At 38.1% G+C, this 12,601-nt stretch overlaps 1 pseudogene; it reads left to right on the forward strand.

The window, feature by feature from the left end:
• LOC142836627 (uncharacterized protein C6orf136-like) overlaps positions 1–9,067 on the forward strand; it is a 32,838-nt pseudogene extending 23,771 nt beyond the window's left edge.
• The last annotated feature ends 3,534 nt before the right edge of the window (positions 9,068–12,601 follow it).

Consider the following 12,601-nt stretch of genomic DNA (forward strand, 5'->3'; position numbering starts at 1 on the left):
GGCAGGTGGGTCTCAGGTCCCGTCCCGTGAGCAGCATATATCCACCTGTGTCTCAGTATTCTTTACTGACCTCATTGCCAACCATGGAATTAGACTTGTCAAAAACGGAAATGGACTGTATAGGAGAACCCCAGCGAGTTAGAGTCTACTTAAGTGGAAGATTTACTTTAAGTGTGAATCAATCCTAACCAACAGATTTGGACAGGAAGTCAAGAAATTGTTGTTGGTAATGACCTATAAATATTACTTTTCTGAATTGTACACACACACACACACACACACACACACACACACACACAGTTTCACATAAATTCTGTCAGGTGGCTTCCTTGCTATGCTTCTTATAAATACATTGTTTTTTCTTTATAGAGGACCTTCCTCACTTTAGATGCTTTGGCTGTTACCCTTCTTTTTTTTCTGTGCCATTGTTTGTTCATACAAACAACACTAAAGAGCAGGAATGTGTATGACCAAAAAAAATCGTCTTTTTAGAAGGTCAACTGTACCACATCACAGTTGAATTCTACCTGTCACTCCATGACAATATGAAATAGTAATGCTTTTGTCTGTCTCTTTCAGCTCTTCCATCAAGGTTCTTGTCAACCTGTTTTCAGTCACAGTATTTCTTGTGAAGGTTTCTTTGCATAAATATTTTTGTTTCTTAATTTTGTGCCACATTTCTCCCTTGCTTTTTAAAGCCCTGTTACTCAAACTGAAAATCTCATCCTGTCTTGGCATGTTAAAACAACCAAACAGATGTTGTACACATCACTGTTGGTTTTCTGTTTTTATAGGAGGAAGTTGGCTGAGAAAAATCTATGTTAATCAATCCTCAATGCCAGTACCATCATGGCCATTCTTAGAATGTCCCCTCCTGTCAATCACCCCATTGTACACTGGCTACTGTGAGCATACCAAGTCATTTCATGCCATGCCACACTTATACACAACCTTGGTACAACTGTACAGCAATCATTTTGTTATTCATTAGTATAAATGCCTAACATTATTGCCACTTCTTTTCTTTAACATTTTCTGTTCAATTTTCCTGTTTTTTTTTAACAAATTGTAAGCTTTCTGAGAGAGAGGACTCCCTGAAGAAAGATATTCTGGATTCAAAAAGTCTCCAAATCTGACTTTCGGATAGCTTGGCAATATCATTTATAATGCAGATTATGTTTAAGAACATATATATTATAACAAAGGCTTTCAATTTGAAAATATATATAAAGACCAACTAAGCATCTATATAAGAATATATTCAATTTTGTAGATATTTTTACTTCAGCCTTTAAACTTCCTCAAGAGTACATAGATTATATGGATTATTTTACATTGCTAACTTATGTTAGCTCATCTCACTTACCTAACACTTAGCAGTGCAAGATGACTATAGGATCTTCCCTTTCCAAATGCCCAGTTCATGGTCAGCCAGATGCAAATGCATACACAAAAGCCACTATCTTTAAGCATAGTTTAAAATGGCATTCTCCTTTGTTATTTTAGTATAATTCTTCCCAATAACCAACACTGAACCAAAAGAATAAATTACAAAATGATTAGATGAAAATAATGGTCTAGGTATCAACATTTTATTAATAATGGTAAGTTCCATAAAGATATGTATACCTACCGCAAACAAAACGTTTCAAACACATTTACTATAGGTTTACTTTCATCTTTGTTTTGAATGATCTAAAACAACAGGTCCCTATTTTAAATACTTAATGATACCATGTGTTTCAAAATAAAAATGGTATTTCTGCCTTATTGTCAACTCAGAGACTTCAGTTTAATATGAATTAGTCTTGAGCTACACTGGAAAGGTCCCAGGACATTAACCCAAAGCAGTCTTCTCCTGCCGAAATACAGGCAGGAAGCCATTCATTTTGTCGGGTTCGTTCATATTCCTCTGTTCTGTCTCGCTCTGTTGTAGCCATCGCCAGCATTCTATGCTCAGTTAATACCGTTCTTAGATACAAACACAAGGGAAGATCTTTTTGAAGTGCTAACATATGGAAACTTCAACCTTGAAGAATTGATGTTTCTTAGCTAAGACCAAGAATCTTGGAATAAAGAAGTTGAGTGCCTTCTTTGAACTTCCAAAAGATGAGCTGTAATCTGTTTATCTCGTTAGAAGTGACTCAAAATTTCTGTCTTTAATCATTTAAGAGTTTAAGATGCTAGTGAGGGATGCAACAGTGCAAGACAGGACAAAGCGAACGTAAGTGATTCTGAAAGAGAGAATGCGATTCTGACAGTATTTTAGATAGGCCTTCTTAGCAAGGGAGAATGTACATATATGAATGTGCTTTGGAAGTTTGTAGATTTGAACCTTAATAAACCCAATAGAGGAACCTGATTCTAAAGAAAGTGAAGTGGTGTTATCTTATTGTCAAAGAACATGAATGGAGTCCTTAGACAGCAGGACATCCAGAATAATACAGACAATGGAGACTCTTGGAAATACAGAAGTGGGTCTTCTCTGAAGCATTTGCTTTTCAATAACTCTCCAAGGAGAGTTATTGAAGTTTAAACATTAAAGTTTAGGAAGCACTGTAACTGGAGGTTTCTCTCTTGCCTGCCAGTTCCTGAAGTGCAAACTGAAGCTTAATATTAATTAAAAACTTTTTGGCCCATTAGCTCAGACTTCTTATTAACAAGCTGTTACTACTAAAGTAATCCATTTCTAATAGTCTGTACTTTACCACGAGGTTCTTTGCATGTTACCTCACACCTTGTTTCTCTATTAGCTGCTGGAGTCTCTCTGATTCTTTCTCCTGCTCTCTCTCAGCTTACATTTCCCACCTAACTGTTTTAGCATGAATAATAAAAACCCAGAGACAGATATTGGGGTTCAACCTGAAGATCAGAAAAACAAACCAACCAGCCACTAAAGCAACCTTTTACCTCTACCAAATCTTTAAACCAAAGGAACAAGATCCTGTCTCCATGAATCCCCAGACTCCACACTCCACTTTGTTCCTGTCTCTTCCACTTTACATTCCTATCTGCCCAGCCATATCACTCCTGTCTCCACCTCCCCAGTGCTGGGATTAAAAGTGTGATCCAAAATGCCAGGATCACTATTCTTTTAGACTGATTCAAACATGAACAATCCTGCATCCTGGGATTAAAGGTGTGTGCTACCATTCCCTGGCCTGTGGGGCTGAGTAGTATGACTTCTTTGCCCTCTGATCTTCAGACAAGCTTTATTTATTAAAACACAAACAACATACCACGATAAACTGTATTCTGCCTGGCCTCATGCCAAAGCAGCTTCTTTATTACCCAACGGTAATGAAACCTATTTACAATATTCAGAAGTACATCCCACATCAAAGCACTGCTCCCAAGCCTTGTATCATCTCTCCCCCTACACTTACTTCCTTGGCAACTGTCTTTGTGTACCTTTTCCTGATGCTTCACCTTTTTTTCTACTCCGCAAAGGTTTTAGAGTTCTGTTGTGACTATCACCAGTCTGTGAACAGGACGAATATCAGTGGTGGGTGAACTTTGTCTCCCAGGTCATTCCCATTCCAGTCCTTAGCTCTAAGAATACTTCACAGAAGTGGAGGAAATCTGTTGCCAGGAAACCAGGTCAAGATCATTACAGTCAAGCTTAATTAATTCATGCTGACTCATATACAAAATATTGTCTACTGGCTTAGAAAAAATAAAACTAGACACATAAGCCTCCAAAATTAGGATTTGACAAATATTAATAGATATGGTTTTTAAATGATACAAAGTAGCAGAGCCTAAAATGCTTAATCAACCACAGCTCTCCATTGGTTAAATTCAGTAATTGACTTTATCTGTTAGTGTATATGTGTGTGTATCTGTCTGCATGTGTGTGTTACTGGAGACTGAATCCAGAACCATGCACAGGCTCAGCAAGAACTCTACCACTAAGCTGTGTCTGTGGCCTCTTCTTTTCATTTTGATTTTGAGGCAGGATCTAATAAAGCTGTCCTTTCTGGCTTGGGTGTTGAAAACATCCTGTTTCAAACTTCCTAAGTGACTGGGATCAAAGACGATCTAATCTTCGTATTTTGTCCCCTCTCATCACCCACAGAAAATTTTCCTGGTCACTTACATTCCAGTATTAAAATTGTCTTTAGTGTGCTGATTTTGGAACAAATATTCATGGAATCTTAACATTTTTTTCTTCTCAATGTCTATATATTCCAATTGCCACTTCTGTTCTCTGAGTGACATCTGTATCAATAATGACCTTGAGGAGCACAGAGAACACCAGACTAAATTTCATTAATTTCCTATTTCTTCATACTAGCTGATTTTACCACACTTCTAGAGGATCTACACTGTCTCCAAAGTAAGTTTTGTTACTCTTTGTTTGTTTTTGTTTTTTGAGACAGGGTTTTTCTGTAGCTTTGGAACCTGCCCTGGAATTTGCTCTGTAGACCAGGCTGGCCTTGAACTCAGAGAGATCTGCCGGCCTCTGCCTACTGAGTGCTGGGATTAAAGGCATACACCAACTGCCTCGCAAGTTTTGTTACTCTTAACTGCTTAATATTTGCACATCCTACCTAGACAGTTGTGATGCATGCCTTTAACCCCAACACTAGGAAGGTAAAGGCAGGTGGATCTCTGTAAGTTTGAGGCCAGCCTGGTCTACGACAAAGTGAGTTCTAGGACAACCCGATCAGTTACACAGAAAAACCCTGTCTCAGAAAGAAAGGTATGCACCCTAATAGTTTTGTACTATCTTAGTATTGTGTCTCTCTTTTGGGGGCCCTAGCAGTGACACCATGAAAAGAGGTTGTGGTGGCTATTCTGGCTTGTCAGCTTGACTATATCTGAAATTAACCAAAATCCAAAACTGAGGGCACACCTGTGAGAGATTTTTACTTAATTTAAAGTGGGAAGTTCTACTTCTAGAGTCTTTGACACATCTTTAATCCAGATCTTTTGAACTGGAAAACCCATTGCTAATCTGGCCTATGCCTTCTGCTGGAAGCCTAATAAGAACATGGAAGAAGGAAGCTTTTGCTCTCTGCCTGTTTTATTTGGTTTTGTTAACAGCCCATTCTTTCACTGGCATTAGAGCCTACTTCTTGTGGTTCCAGAATATACTGAGGATCAGCTAAAACAACCAGCCTTGTGGACTGAGCATCTGCTGGATTCTTAGGTTTTTCATTCAGAGCCAGCCATTGTTGCATTAGCAGAAACACAGTTTATGATTCATCCCAATAAACTCCCTTTCTATACAGAGAGATATTCATTCTACAAATTCTGTTGCTCTAGAGAGTTCTGACTAGTACAGTAGCTAAGAGCAAAGTTTTCTCCGGTGCATGTCTGACAGTATATGGCACTGTGGGAGAACTTCCCAGCTTCTGTCTATTGTGTGTCCCACTACATATATGTCTTTCTGCACCCCTTTGTTCATACGTGTTTTTCCGGGCTTGCTGTTTCGATTTTCAATCACTCTGGCCTCTAGTATTTTCCTAGCTGTCTCATTTTTGTCCTGTGTGATGAGGGCTGTCTCCCTTCAGCACTCAATACTGAGAAGCTTCATCCTGAAAGGATACATTTGAATCCGTTTTTTAAGGATGAAAGGGTATAAAAAAAAGTATTGTCTCCTGTCTTTCCTATTTATCTAACCAACCAAGCTCCTGAACAGACCCAGCTTTACTTCCCCCTTTATAAATCCAACATGCCTCCCTTCCTCTTAGACATAACAGATCACAGGCACCCACACAAGGAAAGCATTCCATATTCTTCAAAAGACTTAGAGTATTTCATCACTTTAGCCACTATGTATCCTTTTTTTCTCCAGCTGTAATGCACTTTGTAACCTTTGAATCTGTCTTTTGTTTCTTTTAGGATTTCTGTGGGTTTGTATCTGTGATGATGGAAGTTACAAAATAATCCCACACTAGTTCAGAATTCTGTATAGTAAAGGGTTATTTGTTTAGGGGTAGACTTATAGGTCACAGTCCTAGATCACATAGTCCTCTGCACAGACAGGGAACAGGAACTGAATCTAACAGCCAGAAGCAAGAGAGAGTGAGCACACACTTCACAGTTGCATTTATAGTATAAGAGACCATCCCCAAGGGGAGAGTGAGCACACACTTTAGACTTGCATTTATATTGGCTGAAAGAGCTCCCACAACACCCCCACCTTTTGTTTAAATAAGAGAGTTCCAAAGCCAATATAAACTGTGTACACTAGGAAAAGATATAAAAAGTTAGAATTACAGCCAGCATAAATAATATCAAGCAAAAAATACATGTGACAAATGTTTCAATAATTTTCCTATCCTAAGGCATATTATAAATAACTTGGCCAAGTCATGAGGAAATTAACTACTACTATCTAGTCTTCAACCCCATTGAAGACCCAAGAAGCGAAATACTGTATCTAAAGAAACTAATTGGTCTGACTAAAAGTATAACAAACATGAATGACTATTGACCTATAATACTTAATACCTATATAACTTAAAGATTAAGACTTCATATCAGAATATTAAATAATATACAAACAACCTTGCAGTAAAGGAAAACAATGACTTAAAAATGTAAACAATGTATAAATATCTTGATCAGAAGTAGAAATATATAATGCAATTTGATAAATATATCCTAAAATTGTATCAATATACAAAAAGTTTTAAGCAGAGGTAGAAACATGCATGCATCCAATCTGACAAAATAACTTTGCATAGGTGTACAAATATTATAAACAGAAATAGGAACATATTCAATATAAGAAATATAATTTAAACTTGTATCAACCTACAAAAAACTATACCAATGTAAATTATCCAAAATAATAGCTCACAAGTATTTATTCTATGACTCATTATTATTATTGTGAATAAGTTGACACTAATGTAATGTAAATTATCCATAAATAATAGCTCACAAGTATTCACTCTATAACTTATTATTATTATTATTATTATTATTATTATTATTGTGAGTAAGTTGACACTAATGTAATGTAAATTATCCATAAATAATAGCTCACAAGTATTCACTATATTACTTATTATTATTATTAGTGTAAGTTCACACTAATCTACCTATTATCTCATTCAGTTTTCCCTCTTTTTTGAGCTCTCTTAGCCTACATAATTTCTAGCCCAACCCCCAACCCTATACAAGTAATAATCAACCCCTAAATGGTGTCCTTAACAATGAGGACAAACTTTTTTGGGAGAAGGGATGTTGTCTTCTAGAACTGCTGTAGTCGTTGAAAGGTTTGAAGAATGCTTTTCCATCTGAAATACATCTTTCTACATCTTGAAAATCTAACTAACATGACTACAAACTTGACTATTATAAATGATTATCTATTAACCTATTTTTCTTAATTACTGATTACAATTCTAAATGAGCTGCACAAACACAATACCTTAATAAATAACAGAAATATATATATATATGTATGTATATATAAAACAACATTGATCTTAAATTTGTATCAATAGAGTAAGATCTATACCAATGCATATCTCCATAGCATATCTTCCTTTAAATGAAAACAAACATTTATAGACAATATTTGGGAATATGTGTGCAGTTCTCTCCAAACTGCTTCCTGTTTTTTGTTTTTGGGGGTGTTCATTGCAACCTTTCAGAAGGGTTTGGTGCATCAAATAACATTAGTCTGAAAGAAATCCACAGATTCTCATCTTCTGTGAAACAAAAGAACCTCTTTTCCAAATCAACATTTCTTTAGACCCAAATTTTAAAATCATGATACCTTTAAAATATATATTCTGGTTTAGATTAGCAGCTCATAACAATGAAATATCTCTCTGTACTTAGCTCCTTCCCAATAAAATTTTTTTTAAAAAAAACCACAATATTATACATAATTCAGACTCTGTGAATATTCCATCTTTACGTGTTACCAGCCTTTTTACCTAATTTCCACATTGCTGTTACAAAACGCATGCCAAAAGCAACTGAAAGGGGGATTTAGTTGGTCTCAAAGTCCAAAGCTGCAGTCAGCCATGTGAGGAATGGCAGTTGGTCATTGTGTGCACATCAAGAAGTAGAGGTAATTCTCTTTCCACTTCACAAAGCTGGCTCAGGGGCATGCTGCTTAGTGAGAAAATGGGACATAGAAGGCTCCTCTCACCTGGAGAACACCACATACCATATGGGTGAGGTCAAGGGCTGGGCCTTGACCTCTGCCTCTGTGCCTACCAGGCTTGATCCCAAGCCCAGCTTTCTCCTCAAATTCAACCATTCCCTCCTATCTGGTCTCCATCTTTTCCTCTTCTCTGGTCACTCACCCTCCCACATCTTATCATGTACCCTCTTCTTCAGGCTCTCCTACCACCTTGCTCTCAGGTTCAGGCTCTTAACTCACTGTGGGTGGTTCTTCTTCTAGGAAAGAGGGAGGAGGACCCAAGTTGCACGGCAGCTGTCTGGATGGGCTTAGGAGCCTGTTGGAGGGACCTCCTTACCCCTGTCCTGGGGCTTTGATACCTTCCCAGTGGAAATCTTACCCTTTCCATGTCACCCAATCAGGAGACCAGATAATGGAAGAACACCTGGCTGTCATGTCTGAGAAACTTAGACAAGAACTTTCTAGTCATGGCTATACTCTATAATCAATATATGTGGAAGTCACCAATGAGATCCTGAACATTAGTACCAAGGGCTGAACACAGTACATTATGTCCATGGTCCTTTGTAGGTTCCCATGATGACATTCTATATTCCTTGGATGTGGAAGTCACCAGTGAGATCCTGAATATTCCATACAAAGGAGTGGACGTGGTACATTGTGCTCCTGGTCTTTGCAGCTTTCTGGCTTGGAACTACTTGCACAGTTATGGTTGAAGAGTTTACAGTTGCCCCGTTACCCTGAGAATTGGACCCTGCCATCCTGCTTGCATCTATTAAATCTGCCCATACATATCTTCTTCCTGCATTTCTACAGGTATAATAAAGAGGAGCTTCACTGGACCGTTGATGCCTATTCCACCTTCTACCTAAATTTCTGTGGCCTCATTAGTCACTATCACCTATGGTAATGCCTTCATTCCCACCTTCAATGCCTGTGAATAACTGCTAGCGAGAGCTCTGGTGGCCCTGGATCCGTCAGAACCTGAGCTCATCTTACATGTGTGCTCCAACACCTGATCCATACCTGGGTGAGAGCAGCAATGAAGACTTGACTACACACAAGAGAAGGTAAAGGCAGACAAGAAAATCCAGAGCTGATCAACTCCCTCCACTCTCCTTCCTCATTCCCATCTCATGCTGTATTAAGCTGCTCTGTAATTTAATTTGTAAGTTATAAAGACAGAAGAAGAGGAGGAGGAAGAATAGAAGAAGAAGGGGAAGAAGAAGGAGAAGAAGAAGAAGAAGAAGAAGAAGAAGAAGAAGAAGAAGAAGAAGAAGAAGAAGAAGAAGAAGAAGAAGAAGAAGAATAATAATTTAGGATATGTCTTTCCACTTTAGCTAACCAGCAGACATTCCTTGACATTTGTTTGCGGGGTAATTTGAAATTCTGACAAGTTCACAGTCAACACAACCCATAGCCTGTTCTCAGGCAAAATAGCCTGGGTTGAATCCCCAGGCTCCTCATTGGAGAGAAGTAGTGGATGGCCTCCTGTCTTAGTAGGAAGCTGGATTGGAGTTCCTGGCTTCTTTAGCAGAAGCTGGGTGGCTCCCTCACGTTTTTTATGCTTATGAGATGAAGAAGCTGTTTTAGAGTTCTTGGCCTGTGTGCAAGTTATCCCTAGTTATGAACTGGAAACAGCAGTCGAATGGGATCTGGAGACAGCTCCATGCTGCCACCTGCAGCAGCCCGCTCACTTCTTTAAAGAGATCTCTGTTAGGAAAGAGGCAGGATTCTTGATTTTCCTGAAGAAACGGCTCGTGGAGGAATCCAGTAGGAAGCACAGTTGGGGAAGACATTACTTTAAAGATAAATTTAAACACAGGCCCAGGCAAAGAGGGGTGCTTCGAGGAAGTATAGAATATACAAAAATGTGAGCATAGACTCTGGAGAGCTGGGCTTATGTGTTTTGGCAATATATGATTTTAGTGACTTTCAAGTCACATCTCAAGATATTGCTTAGAAACTCTTTTTATCCTTTCCTCCATGTTTTAAATAAGCAAGATTATAGAGTAGCTTCAGAAGGGACTTAGATAAGATTGCAATGTGATAAGATAAAACCATAGGTCGCAAAAGTTGTGCAGGGTTAAGTCATGTCTTTTACTGTTAATGGGAATTCTTGTCTGAAAGAGAAAACTATGGAAATACAAGTATGAAAGGAGAAAAGTAATACTCAAACGCCATATATATTGAGGCCTTAAGCAAGGTTCATTGCTATTTTAACTTTATTTGGGATATCTTGATAAAAAAAAAAAAGAACATTGTCACTATGTAGCCAAATTTTTTGTTTATTTTGTTTTGTTTTATTTTTTGAAACAGGGTTTCTCTGTGTTGCTTTGGAGCCTGTCCTGAAACTAGCTCTTGTAGATCAGGCTGGCCTTGAACTCACAGAGATCTGCCTGTCTCTGCCTCCCGAGTGTTGGGATTAAAGGCATCACCTGGCAAACAGAAAATCTTGTCAGAAGTGGGATTCGAACCCATGCCTCTAAGGGGAAACTGCGACCTGAACACAGCACATTAGACTGCTCAGCCATCCTGACATGTACCAAATTTTATAGCAAATGTTATAATTATGATGAAATCCTGGACTCGGCTCCCAATTTTTCAGTCAGACTCTAGGGTGAGGCATTCTGTCATTTCCCATACTGTCTCCATCTCCATCATCTTTTCCATTTCCGTCTCCGTCTCTGTCTCTGTGTCTGTCTCCATCTATCTCTATCTATCTCAGATTTCCCTGTCTTTTTATTCTGCCTCAGAATGAGAGCATCTCAGCAAGGTCACCTTCTCTCCTTTCTGGAATTGCTTTCACCTTTAGGCTCCAGGACAAAGATAATGTTTTTCTTTCCTTATTGTCTCTTCCAAGGATAATGTGGGAGCTCAATGGTATCTTTAGGAGAAGCTTCTCCTTCCTGCTTCTCTTGTTCCTCTTCCTTCCATCCCCAAGTCCTTCACAGCTACCTCCCCCATCTCTTTACCCATCCCTACCAAACACCCATCCAGTCTCAGTCACTGTGTTCCCTGCAGCCACTAAATCACTAAATTTGGACTGCCTGTTCCCACAAGAGGTTCTCAGGGGACTCTGGCGGGTCCAAAAGCAACCGCTGGAGCCTAAGCCAAAAACAAAAATGGAAATAGAAATCACAATGGATATCAGGTGCTTATGAATTTTGAGGTTCATGAAAAGAGCTACTTGATGTTTCTCACGCTCCCACCTAACGCTTAATGCAATGACTCTTTAAGACTGCATAACAATGAAATTATATGAAATGAAGAATTTCCAGAAATTTCCAGACAAGTGAAAGTCTCTATCACATATATTGGCAAGAGTGTTAGTCCCATACAGTATATATATATATATATATATATGATACTTAGTTTGCATTATTCTGCCAGAAACAACATTCAAGTTAACAAATACAAAATAGAAAGAAATCACTAAATTTGTATTGCTGTGCTCACCTGTGTTGCGGGAAGTCCTTCTGCTCCTCCAGCCTATAGCTGCTGAGATACCAGCCCATTGGGGCGTGGTCTCTCTCCCTTTAAAAAAGCGGACACTTCCCACTTCCCTCTCCTCTCTTCACTTCCTGCTCTGAGGGCGACTAGACTCCTTTCCTGGTTGCAGAGAGGGCTGTTGTCTGGGACAGTGATCTGTAAGTTTTTTCCCCTTTAAATAAATACCACCCTATTAATCATAATTCCAAACTGGTGTGGCATTGTTTGTGATTTACACCTTCAAACCTGCTTCAATTTCTCCTGCTTCAATGTTGTAGCTTGTGGATTTCAATAGCTTTTTCCTTTTCTCTTAAGTTATCTGTATCAACAGTTTAGAAAATTATACTTTTGAGAACAGAAACAAAACGCTTAATTTTGTCCTCTGTCCTTGATCTTTCTATAATTGGAAAACACATTGAACTTATGCAAATAACTATATTCTCATTTTCATGGTCATATTTTAATTTGCATAAGTCCAATAAGAATCTATCTTTCTTGTAATAGAATATAATTAGAAAAAAATGATTATATAAATAAGACTTTGAAATGACATATTCCAAAATAATTAATGGAATCACAAATGATCAGAAATTCTTTTAAGGAACAAAGATTGATTTTATGAAGACAAATACTTATAAAATTCTCTTCAAAAACACATCCTGGTAGCTGGTAACTGACTTATAAGATTCTTGGGCTTATTGATAAGTAAGGAAAGCCATTTACTACAAAGGCTGGGGATACTGAAACAGTCTCAGAACTCTGAGAAAACAATTTAGCCAGATCTTAAAGTATTGTACTGAATTTGGAAGTGAGCTTGACTTTTTACCCTTAAGGGTCTTTTAAATTCAAGTACAAAGTTCTTATAAAAACTGGCCCCAAAACAAAATGTGAGACCTATGTGGTCATTATTACTCTTGCTACTATAACAAGAACAATCAAGCTAAGTCTAATGAGATCACACTTAATTTATAAATAAAAAGCCAAAGATGGTAG

This window comes from Microtus pennsylvanicus, chromosome 16 (genome assembly GCF_037038515.1).
Source record: "Microtus pennsylvanicus isolate mMicPen1 chromosome 16, mMicPen1.hap1, whole genome shotgun sequence".
NCBI lineage: Eukaryota > Metazoa > Chordata > Mammalia > Rodentia > Cricetidae > Microtus > Microtus pennsylvanicus.